Source organism: Ranitomeya variabilis, chromosome 2, assembly GCF_051348905.1.
Source record: "Ranitomeya variabilis isolate aRanVar5 chromosome 2, aRanVar5.hap1, whole genome shotgun sequence".
Lineage (NCBI taxonomy): Eukaryota > Metazoa > Chordata > Amphibia > Anura > Dendrobatidae > Ranitomeya > Ranitomeya variabilis.
This window is the reverse complement of record NC_135233.1, coordinates 344701120-344713098: the sequence shown is the minus strand read 5'-3', so window position 1 is coordinate 344713098 and position 11979 is coordinate 344701120. Positions and strand designations below refer to the sequence as shown.

Sequence of the window (11979 nt, the reverse complement as noted above, 5' to 3'; positions counted from 1 at the left end):
AAGGGTTTATTTTAATTCCGATATTTTCGTCCCATTGACTTGCATTGGGATCGGGTATCGGTATCGGATTAGATCCGATACTTTGACGGTATCGGCCGATACTTTCCGATACCGATACTTTCCGATATCGGAAGGTATCGCTCAACACTACTCTTCACCCATCGTAGGATGAACTGGCCTCCAACGGGAGGTGTGCGTTCAAATCTTACTTCTGACCACTCTATTTTTTTGGGTTTGTTAAAGGTGTTTGGTTGCTTTACAGCTGTATAACAGATTTTATTTTTCTAAATTTTCATAACGAACTCTAAGCATATTTACATTTTTTAGAAAAGTGCGGAAAAGTGTGCGGAAAGAGGAGAATGTCACGACCACGAAGGGAATCGAACCTTCAATCTTCTCATCCGAAATCAGACTCGTTCTACAATCGTACGTGACCTGATAACTATGACACTAATCTCTCTCTCTCTCTCTCTCTCTCTCTCTCTCTCTCTCTCTCTCTCTCTCTCTCTCTCTCTCTCTCTCTCTCTCTCTCCCTCTCCCTCTCCCTCTCTCTCTCTCTCTCTCTCTCTCTCTCTCTCTCTCCATCTTCAAAATTCAATAGTAATGGCTTTAAATTTCCAAAGTACATTCAAGCAAAATTTCTCTTTAGTAAACTAATTGGGCTTAGCCCTAGCGTGCACAGCGCAGTTGTGCCATGTGTGCCATGTGTCCATTTTTTTCAAAAAGTATGTGGAAAGAGTTTGCCACGACGGGACTCAAACCCTCAATCTTCTGATCCGGAGTCAGACGCCTTATCCATTAGGCCACACGGTCTACAAATTAACATTTTTTGTTCTCTATCGTGATTCCATGGCCAAGATAAATATGTTCACATTCTAGAATCTTTTTCTGTCCGTCAAGAGTTACACTCTCTGCACAATCTCCTTTCGTTCGTTGCAGACTGTGATCTGTCTAATTTTTATATTGCTTGTTGTGGGCACCAAGAACAGTGCTCTCTGATTCCTCCCGTATGACTCTTCACCCATCGTAGGATGAACTGGCCTCCAACGGGAGGTGTGCGTTCAAATCTTACTTCTGACCACTCTATTTTTTTGGGTTTGTTAAAGGTGTTTGGTTGCTTTACAGCTGTATAACAGATTTTATTTTTCTAAATTTTCGTAACGAACTCTAAGCATATTTACATTTTTTAGAAAAGTGTGGAAAAGTGTGCGGAAAGAAGAGAATGTCGCGACCACGAAGGGAATCGAACCTTCAATCTTCTGATCCGAAGTCAGACGCCTTATCCATTAGGCCACGCGGTCTACACATTAACTGTTTTTGTCCTCTATCGTGCTTCCGTGGTCAAGATAAATATGTTGACATTCTAGAATCTTTTTCTGTCCGTCAAGAGTTACACTCTCTGCACAATCTGCTTTTGTTCCAGACTTTGATATGTCTTATTTTTATATTGATTGTTGGCGGGCCCCAAGAACAGTGTTCTCTGATTCCTCCCGTATGACTCTTCCCCCATGGTAGTGTGATAGAAATATATATATATCATGTAGATCTCACTTGCATGTATATCCATTTAAATCATGTCCTTGCATAAAAGCAAATATATTCAGCCATTTTATGATCAATTGCTCAATTTAATCACATGAGTTAGGCAAGACGGACTTTGGGACTTTCTGCTATGTCTAGATCGCAAGAAAACGGGAAGTTAAAGCAGATGGTTCGAAACTAATGTCCCAGAATGTTGCTGACTAGCAGGATAAAGGTGGCAGATGTTTCCGAAAGTACAAAATCAGCTTGTTGCTAGGTAGACCATAGTTCAAAGATGCCATGTACTCAGTTAAATGCATTATGTACTCAGTCAGCCAATGAAATAATAGCTAAATTGAATGTTAATTTACTAACCACTCCCATTTTATACGCTTTTATAAGATCATGTATCAATCAATAAACCAGACTTCTGGATGGAATGTTATACTGTCACTTTGTGTCAGAGTTCATTCTTTCTTGAGCGCTCAATATACCAGATCTGATAATAATTGGGAACGGACACAGCATACACACAGGGGGTTAAGTTCACCCCGAGCCAAATTTCTATAACAGGTGGCGCCCAACGTGGGGCAGGATGAAGATATCGCTCAGGGGACATCCCTGACCGGAAGGAAGAGGGTACCGGCCGCGGCCTCGGCGCAAGGGACGGAGACTGCAGCTCCATCAGAGTAAGGTAAGAAAATTCTGTCATCTTACCTGATTGTCCCCTGTGCTCAGTCCCGGTCTATACCTTTAGCCGGTCAGGTGTGCTCACCGCAGTCCCAGGTGACGTAAAAAGTCCATACCTCTAATCCAAAAAACCCTGGGATTTAAGTGTCTGCTGTGTGCCGTGTATCTGTATCTGTTTTGTGTTTGTGTAAGATCCAGGAGAGGGAAAGGAAAGTGACTGCTTATGCTTGTGGTTGCTGGGAAACAGATGGCAGGAGGTCAAATCGCTGAGTAAGCTATCACAGATTCCCGTGCAAGAGGAAAGGAACAGGTAGTTCCGGAGCAGGTGGCTCCAGGATCCAGGCTCGGATGGTGATAGCTTTCAGGGGCTACCACAGATTCCCGTAGCCGGCGGCCAGTCAGGACGACCGGATTGGAGGGTGGTAGATTCCCGGCATATGCGTGCCAAGTGCGATTGATAGTTGTCTGTTCCCAGAACGGCTAGCACGTGTCACAGAATAATAAAGAGGGCTTATCGATATTTCTCCTGGACGTCATTGTGTGTTTGTAAATGTCACGTTAATGTTGCTTGAGTGCATACAACTATAAAGTTAAAAAAGAGAGTTTTTTTTTTTCTCTTCTCTGCTCACTTCCCCTTTTTCTAGACAGAGAAATATGCATGGTAAATCACACTGTCACAACTGTTTTTTTTTCTTTCTTTTTCTTTTTGAAGTCTAGCTAGGGTATAGCATTTATCCGAAGAGAAGGCGAAATTAAATAGTACCTATCATTTTTGATGTGACATACGTGTTTTTAGATATGAGATTTTAGTGACATTGCATATTATAATATTACAGTATTAGAAAGGGGAAGTGTCTCTGACTGCATTGAGCGCAGAGGAGAAAATATATATATATATAGCTGTCTTTTAGTCATTTGAAGATTTTTGGTCTAAGTTTTTATTAAAGTAAAGTTTTTGTTATTATTTAGTTTTTTCTTTTCCTCTTCTCCAAATTTTTTCCAAAAGTTTTTCTTTTTCTGTCTCTTCACCTTTTTCTTTGTTTAAAAAGGAATAGTTTTTATATACCTTCCTTTTTTTGTTGTATAAAGATTTTGAGTTTTTCTGATGGTTTTCCTTAATTCTGGTCTCAATTTTTTACATCAACTTTTTGAGAGTGTGTTTTTTCTTTTATTTTTCGTGCTTTTATATACGTACCTCCTAGAGGTCTTTTTTATTGTGTTTTTCATTTTCCTTTTTGCAATGGGGAATAAAATGGCCAAGCGCCAGGAGAGCCTTTTGCTCCCTGATGAGAAAACGGCCCCCCAGATCGTGGCAGAGCACGAAGGTGTAAAATATGTGAAGAATTACAAGCAGCTCATGAAAGTATGTGAAATACATCAGGGAGGCAGGCTTCAAGCTGCAGAGTGGCATGATGTTTTGAAAAGGAAGAAAGGGAAGCTAGTTGACGCTGATTTGCTGTCTACTGCAGCAGCATGGTATAAAGTGGCTACAGATTTAAATCGTTTGGGAAGTACTGAACGTTATGTGAAAGAGTCAGGAAGTGATTTTTATGTGTATAAAGTGGGGAAAGGTGTCAAACCATCAGCACCTCCCCCATATGGGGATGAAAAATATTGGGTATGTACAGTCTGCTCCCAACAGAATCCATTGTATAGGGAGACTTGTTCAGTGTGTGGTGCGCCCCGCCCAACCATTGTGCAGGAAGATGACACTGTTACTCTGGCGATGCCGTCTCGGCCTGCATTAAAGAGGAAGGAATTCTCTCCTTGTCTTTCTCCGCCATCTTTCTCCTCCTCTTCTCTCTCTCTTCCTCCACTCTCCCCTCCTCTCTCTTCTCCTCTTTCCTCTCCTCTCTCTTCTCCTCTTTCCTCTCCTCTCTCCCCTCCTCTTTCCTCTCCTCTCTCCCCTCCTCTCTCCCCTCCTCTTTCCCCTCCTCTCTCGCCTCCACATTACTCCACACCCCGTCCTTCTACTCCCTCATCTCCTCCTCCTTCTACACCACACCCATCCTCTTCTTCACACTCTTCATGCTCTCCCCCTTCTCTTCCACCACACCCTTTGCTTCCCTCTCTCTCTCACTCCTCACCCCCTCCTTCTGCGCACCTTACATCTCTATTTCCATCTCTCCCTCTGCACCATGCATCTCCTCCTGTTTCACACTCTCCTTCTCCTGCCTTGCTGCCTGCTGGGCGGGTGCCAGATTCGAGCAGTGTGGTCTCTCTGTATCCGGTGCTCACCGCACAAGGAACATTCTATGTGCCAAATACAGTTCAGCCTCTACCAGTCATGTTATCAGGGGAGGAAGGTGGAGATCCCCCAGCAGAAAGCACCCCTCAGCCAGCAGCAGGCAGCTCAGGTCCGGGGACAGGGGGGAGGTCACAGGCACCACCATCTGATGATGATCGGTATCCCCGGTCAGAGCAGCCAACATTCACACCACAATGGAACTATAATCCTCCGCAGTTTCAGCAGGGTGGAGAGACATCTTCTCGCAAAAAGGCAATTCCCAGAACCACCCATCAGCCACTGCATGACCCCAGTACACGATATCACAACAATTCATCTGATGAAGATGAAGAAGGGACTTCATACATGCTGCCCAGCACTAGGAAAAAAAACCCACAGGCACTCAGAAGACAGGGGCAAATAGAAGCACCACCTTTACACTATGTGCACTTCACCCCAAGTCAGGTGACCAGCATCCTCAACAATCTTCCAGACCCAGAGATGCACCCCATGCCATTCTACAGAAGAATGCAGCAGAACCAGCGCACATATGCAGCCACCTGGAATGATCTGTGGGCTGTGATGGAGATAAAGGCAGGTGATGCCTTCTGGCCAATCATGAAGGAACATTTCAAGCTTGCAGCAGACCTAGATGTACATGCCTGGGAGTCAGGGCCGAAGCTGATTGAACAACTCAGAGAGTGGGCCAAAGGCAGGCTGGCCGGACAGGCCCTCAGTTTACACGACATGAGTCAGGAAAAGACAGAGTCTGTGGAGAAGTTTCATGGCAGAGTAATGCAGGTCTTCCAGGACCTTGGCTTCACCATTCACGACCAGATACACAGGCAAATGTTGGCACAGGCCTTTGTGCATGGACTCAGAGAGCCAATCAGGAAGCCACTGATAGTGGCTAGGCCCGAGTACAGGTCAATAGCGATGGACACCCTGCTCACAGTAGCCAAAGGGATTGAGTCCCAACCAGGGGTGCTTAAGACAACACCCGTTATGGTGGCCGCAGACCCTGAAGAGACACCACAATACAGAAGAGGTGTCAGGTGTTACAACTGCGGCAAATTAGGCCATTACCGAAATCAGTGCAAAGCACCATCACAACCAACTACCCTGCCCAGAAGAGCAAGCCAAAGGATCCCCGAAGTAAACAGTGAAGTACCCCGTCCATAGGACAGGGGCAAGCCAGGTCCGCAAGATACCACGCTCCTGACATGCAAAACTCCTTCAGCAGGACCAACCCCTCAAATTACCCTGGAAGTGGATGGCATTGTCAGATCTTTTCTTGTGGACACTGGTGCAGCCAGAAGTGTGATGAGACATGTGGAACTCCCTGACCCTACCTGCCTATCAGAATCCTCTGTGTCTTGCGTGGGCATTGATGGCCAAGTCAGACATTCTCAGCTTACAAAGCCTCTGAGTGTGTGCACTCAGCCAGGACACTCTATCCTGTCCCAGTTTGTGGCGTCAAGAACCTGCCCACTCAGCCTGCTGGGGGCGGACCTACTACAAAAACTGAAAGCAACCATAGTGTTCCAGGAAGATGGGACCGTGACCCTTTCTTCACCTCTGACCCAGGAAGAGTCAGTGATGCTGGCGGCCCTACAGGAACCTCAGGCAACCGATGAAGGCCTACCCAAGGAGGTACTGGACGTAGTACCAGAGAGTCTATGGTCCAAGGGACCCCAAGATGTGGGAAAACTTCAAGTTGCCCCGGTGCGGGTATCACTCAAGCCAGGCACTCCATATCCTCGTAAGGCCCAGTATCCCTTGTCCATCGCCCAGAGTCAAGCTGTCTCAGACCAATTGAAGGTGTTTCTGGAAATAGGGGTCGTTGTCCCTTGTACCTCTCCTTGCAACACCCCGCTTTTCCCCGTCAAGAAAAAGACTGTAAAAGGAGAGCCAGCCAAGTTCAGAATGGTACATGACCTAAGAGCTGTGAATGACGCTACAGTATTTGAAACTCCAATTGTGCCGAATCCGCACACTCTGCTCTCAAATGTGCCTTCCACAGCAACAGTGTTCACGGTGATCGACCTGGCTAATGCTTTCTTCAGTGTTCCCCTCCATCCAGACGATCAGTTCCTGTTTGCCTTCACGCATCAGGGGGCACAGTACACATGGGCGGTGATGCCCCAGGGGGCCCAGAACAGCCCCTCACAATTCACCAAAGCAATGTCCACAGTTCTCGCCAACTGGATCACAGAACATGCAGAAGTGACCCTGCTACAATACGTGGACGATCTACTACTCTGTGCAGTTGACTTTGACACGTGTAAAACACATTCCGTGTCTCTCTTACTCTACCTGGCGGAACAGCGCTGCAAGGTCTCAAAGAACAAAGTCCAGTGGTGTCTGAAGCGAGTTACATTCCTTGGGCACTGCATTGCTCACCAGACGAAACACCTGACAGATGATCGGAAGGCCACTGTGGAGAAGATGGCTCCTCCAACAACTCCAAAGGGGCTACAAGCTTTCCTTGGTCTAGTTTCGTATTGCAGAGCCTGGATCCCTGATGCCTCAGTCCTAATGCAACCTCTGTATGACTGTGTCAACGCAACCCCGTTCCTGCTAACAGATGTGGCCTTCAGTTCGTTCAAAAAGCTAAAAGACTCTGTAGTCTCAGCCCCAGCACTAGGCCTACCTGACTACAAGAAGCTATTCCGTCTCTACCTGATGGAGAAAGAAGGCCATGCTACTGGAGTCCTGACACAGACTCACGGGGGAAGACAGAGACCTCTAGGCTACTTCTCAGCTCGCCTGGATCCAGTTGCAAGGGGAGCCCCCTCCTGCATGAGAGCAGTATTTGCAGCACACGCCCTCCTGGACAAGACTGCTGACATCATTCTTGGACATCCACTGGAAATCCTGGCTCCACATGACATTTCAGCAATTCTCAACCAAACCCAGCCAAAACATCTATCCACCGCAAGACATCTTCGCCTGCAGTGCTCCCTACTACTGCCTGATAATGTCACTATTTCCAGATGTACAGTCCTCAATCCGGCCACTCTACTCCCACTCCCAAGGGGGGATACGAATACGGACCCTTCAGATAAAAATCTGCACGATACCTTCCACAAGGATCTGGATTTGCTCCGGACAGATGACCATGACTGCTTCAGCATCATGCAACAGGAAACAGCAGGACTACCCAATGTGGCAGAAGAGCCGCTGACCAACCCAGAGTTGATCCTCTATGTAGATGACTCCAGTTTTGCAGATGATGAAGGAAGATTCCACACGGGATGTGCAGTGACCAGCAATCAAGAAATCCTGTGGTCCAGAAGTCTGCCGCCTAGCCTGTCAGCCCAGGAAGCAGAACTAATAGCACTGACGAAGGCCTGCCGGATGGCAGAGGGCAAGACTGCGAACATATACACCGATTCAAGGTACTCGCATGGCATAGCACACGACTTTGGACCCATCTGGGCTGCAAGAGACTTCATCACAGCAAGCGGAACAACCGTGAAGCATCATGGAGCCATTAAGGACCTGCTGAGCGCACTTCAACTTCCAAAAATGGTGGCCGTACTGAAAGTCAAAGCGCATGGAAAACTGAACACAGTAGAGGCACGGGGCAACAACATGGCCGATATGGCAGCCAAAGAAGCCGCCAAAGGAAGACAATGTGGAGAAGTGGGAGAGGTCGTAGAGCCGGACGGCTACTACGTGGCAACTGAGGACAAGACACCAGATGAGATGACGTCTTGGAATCTATTCAAGAAGTTGCAAGAGCAAGCTCCAAAGGAAGAGAAAGAGAGTTGGATGCGGAAGGGTGCAACACATCAAGAAGGAAGGGTATACTCAATGGACTATAAACCCTGTTTACCCCGAAGCATGTACCCTATGGTGGTCCAGTGGGCACATGGGCCCACCCTCAGATCAAAGACACAGATGAATGATCTGATTGGTGCTTACTGGTTCGCTCCAGGGATCTCCACCCTAACAGCCAAGTTCGCAAGCAGCTGTCTGACCTGCGGCAAATGCAACCCTGGAAGAATGGAGAAAGTTCCCACCCATCATCTTGCCAGACCACTATACCCCTTCCAGAGGATCCAGATAGACCACATCCAGATGCCGCCAAGCGGAGGATTCGAATATGCCCTTGTGGTCGTGGACGTGTTTTCAGGATGGCCAGAAGCTTTCCCAGTGAGGAATCAGTCAGCAAAGACTACTGCAAAGAAGCTGCTTTCAGAGATCGTGTGCAGATACGGGGTCCCAGAAGTGATAGAGAGTGATCAGGGTCCCGCATTTACAGCAAACCTCACAAGGGAGATCTGGTCAGCAGTAGGGTCAGACTTAGGCCTACACACTCCCTATCACCCTCAGAGTAGCGGGAAAGTAGAAAGACTAAATGGGACACTTAAGAACAGGATGTTGAAAGTTGCCCAAGAGGCACGCAAACCATGGCACGAAACCCTTCCCATTGCACTGTTTAGTGTAAGGCACACTCCCCGGGGCCCAGAAAAGCTGTCACCACATGAGATTCTGTTTGGGTCCAGCCCTAGGTTAGGGGTATTCTTCCCTCAGCAGTTGGCAATGCAATATGATACTTTGTCTGCTTATGTAATTCAACTGTCCAAAAAACTAGCTGATGTCCATTCTCGAGTTTTCTCTTCATTATCAGATCCAGAAGCAGTACCCGGTACGCACTCCCTGAAACCAGGAGACTGGGTGTTGGTAAAGAAGTTCGTGAGGAGAACACTCGACCCCAGATTTGACGGTCCCTTCCAAGTGCTGCTGACAACACCAACCTCTGTGAAACTAGAGGGAAAACCCACTTGGGTCCACGCATCGCACTGCAAGAAGGCTCCCGTACCAGAAGATACGCCAAAGCCAGAATGATCCTGTATATCCTCTGTGTGATACACATCCTGGGGGCAGAAGCTCCACATGCCCCACCTCTGGGAGGGGAGATCACCAAGGATGGGGACTACACCATTTTCTGGTTCGATACATCAGCACACATAATTACATACCTGTTTGATTACTGCGATGTGGTACACTGCCCACCCACACTGCTGGACAGCTTGGGGCATGGGACTCAGTATATTTGTGTCGCAGATAAATATTGGGGAGACAAATGTGAATACTGGGGAGCAGCAGCATGGAACACTGGTGACAGTTGGGGCTACAAACCCCCATCAGCCCTAAACAGAAAAGATAAAGATGGCAAGTCCTTAATTGACCGTATGCGCCTAACAAAGCAGGCCTTCAGGAAAGGGTGCAGTACCAGGGGGGAATGCAACCGACTCATACTTAGCATCGAAAACCCCTCCCCAGGTGATGCCGGTACTTATATAATGAGCAGTACACCTCCAAGTGGTGAACGCAAACCCCTTGTGCAGTACTCAGGAAAATTCAAGCTGGCAAATGTAGCTGACAAGCCCAATGTGACTCAGGAGACTCCTAGTAACATAATGGTACTGACAGACCCGACCTATGAGGAGACTTTAGCAGTAGAGACTGGGTTCTCTGAAACCAATTACTGGCTAGAGTGGGTAAGATACACAGCCCAACAGCATAATGGGAGTGGCTGCTATGCATGTGCCAGAGCCAGACCCCATCTGGGCACAGTGCCACTTGACATCCCAGAATCCCAGCAGGCCTGTTTCCTCAGCATATACACTAACTCATCCCATTCTGCATCCTGTGAACACTGGAAGTCTAAGTACCCACTCATGACTAAAGACACCCCTCCAGGGACTGGGATAACAATATACCCTGGTAATTACACCTGTTACACACGCACAGGGGCTGGCAGGGATGTAAAAAACTTCACTAAGGGGTTCTGCTCAGAGTACAGTACCACCACTGACAACCTAATTAATCATGTGGTTTCCCTAGGTGACATATACTGGATCTGTGGTGATATGAAGATACGTAGTAGACTGGAAGGTGTTTGGGTAGGCCAATGTGCACTGGCGAAAATTCTGATGCCCTTCCACCTGTTTCCCTACACCCATGAGTCCTCACCCAGTACTGCAGTTAGCAGACCAAAGCGGGCAAGTGCCCCAAAAGGCAGTTTTGATCCACATGTTTATATAGACAACATAGGTGTGCCTAGGGGGGTACCTGATGAATTTAAAGCCAGGGATCAGGTCAAGGCAGGATTTGAGTCATTTGTTATGACCCCAGTGGACAGGGTCTCAGAGGAACGTGTAAGTCTGCGAGATTCAAAAATCCAGCTCATAGGGCTGTGGTAACTGGGTTGACCAAATAGCTACTCCTAACGCCAACACTAGAAGTAGCCGGGGATCATGCCTACGGTGATCGCTAGATGACTCGCGCCAGCCGGAGAATCTAACTACCCCTAGGAGAAGAAAACAAAGACCTCTCTTGCCTCCAGAGAAAGGGACCCCAAAGCAAGATACAAGCCCCCCACAAATAATAACGGTGAGGTAAGAGGAAATGACAAACACAGAAATGAACCAGGTTCAGCAAAGAGAGGCCAGCTTACTAATAGCAGAATATAGCAAGATAACTTATCTGGTCAACAAAAACCCTATAAAAATCCACGCTGGAGATTCAAGAACCCCCGAACCGTCTAACGGTCCGGGGGGAGAACACCAGCCCCCTAGAGCTTCCAGCAAAGGTCAGGATACAGATTGGAACAAGCTGGACAAAAATACCAAACAAAACAAAAGCAAAAAGCAAGGAAGCAGACTTAGCTTGAAATACAGGAACCCGGATCATAGGACAAGAGCACAACAGATTAGCTCTGATTTCAACGATGCCAGGCATAGAACTGAAGGTCCAGGGAGCTTATATAGCAACGCCCCTGAACTAACGGCCCAGGTGAGGATATAGGAAAAGACAGAAGCTCCAGAGTCAAATCACTAATGACCACTAGAGGGAGCAAAAAGCAAAATCACAACAGTCATTGTTGCCAATAATAACTGTGAACAAAAATGTTGATTGGATAAATTATGTGTATTACAACCAGCAGAGATTTGTTAACTACACCCGAGATGCTCTAAAAGGTCTGGCAGACCAGTTGGGCCCCACTTCCATCATGGCATTCCAAAATAGGATGGCCTTAGACATGATTCTAGCTGAAAAAGGAGGTGTTTTTAAAATGATCAAAGACACCTGTTGCACCTACATCCCAGACAATACTGGTCCCAATGGTAAAGTCACGGTGGCGATACAGAAACTCACCGAGCTATCAGAGGAATTGAAACAAAACTCAGGAGTGAAAGATCCTTGGGACCAGTACTTTGGATGGATGAATGGGTGGCAAAGGTTGTTAGCACAGATTGGGGCAGCCATACTTGTTATTTTTGTTCTTTTGATAATTTCTGGTTGCTGCGTAATCCCTTGTATCCGCAGGATGATGGAAAAGACGGTCAAGGAAACCACAAACCTGATGACACATCTCCTCCTGGACGAACCTATCCAAATCCAGATTCACCCATCTGACGGCTCCTCCAACCCCGATGAGGATGAATATGTGGAACTGATTGGAGAACTTCGCCAATATGAGACTATGCATGCTTCTACCCCCCTTTAGGGACAGATCTCCTGAC

The 11979-nt window shown here is 47.3% G+C and overlaps 1 non-coding gene across 1 annotated transcript; it reads right to left on the bottom strand.

Annotated features, from left to right (window-relative positions):
• Nucleotides 1–1228: 1228 nt before the first annotated feature.
• On the bottom strand, nucleotides 1229–1301 carry TRNAR-UCG (transfer RNA arginine (anticodon UCG)). Its single transcript has one exon. It is a non-coding gene; the product is annotated as a tRNA-Arg (tRNA).
• Nucleotides 1302–11979: the final 10678 nt, after the last annotated feature.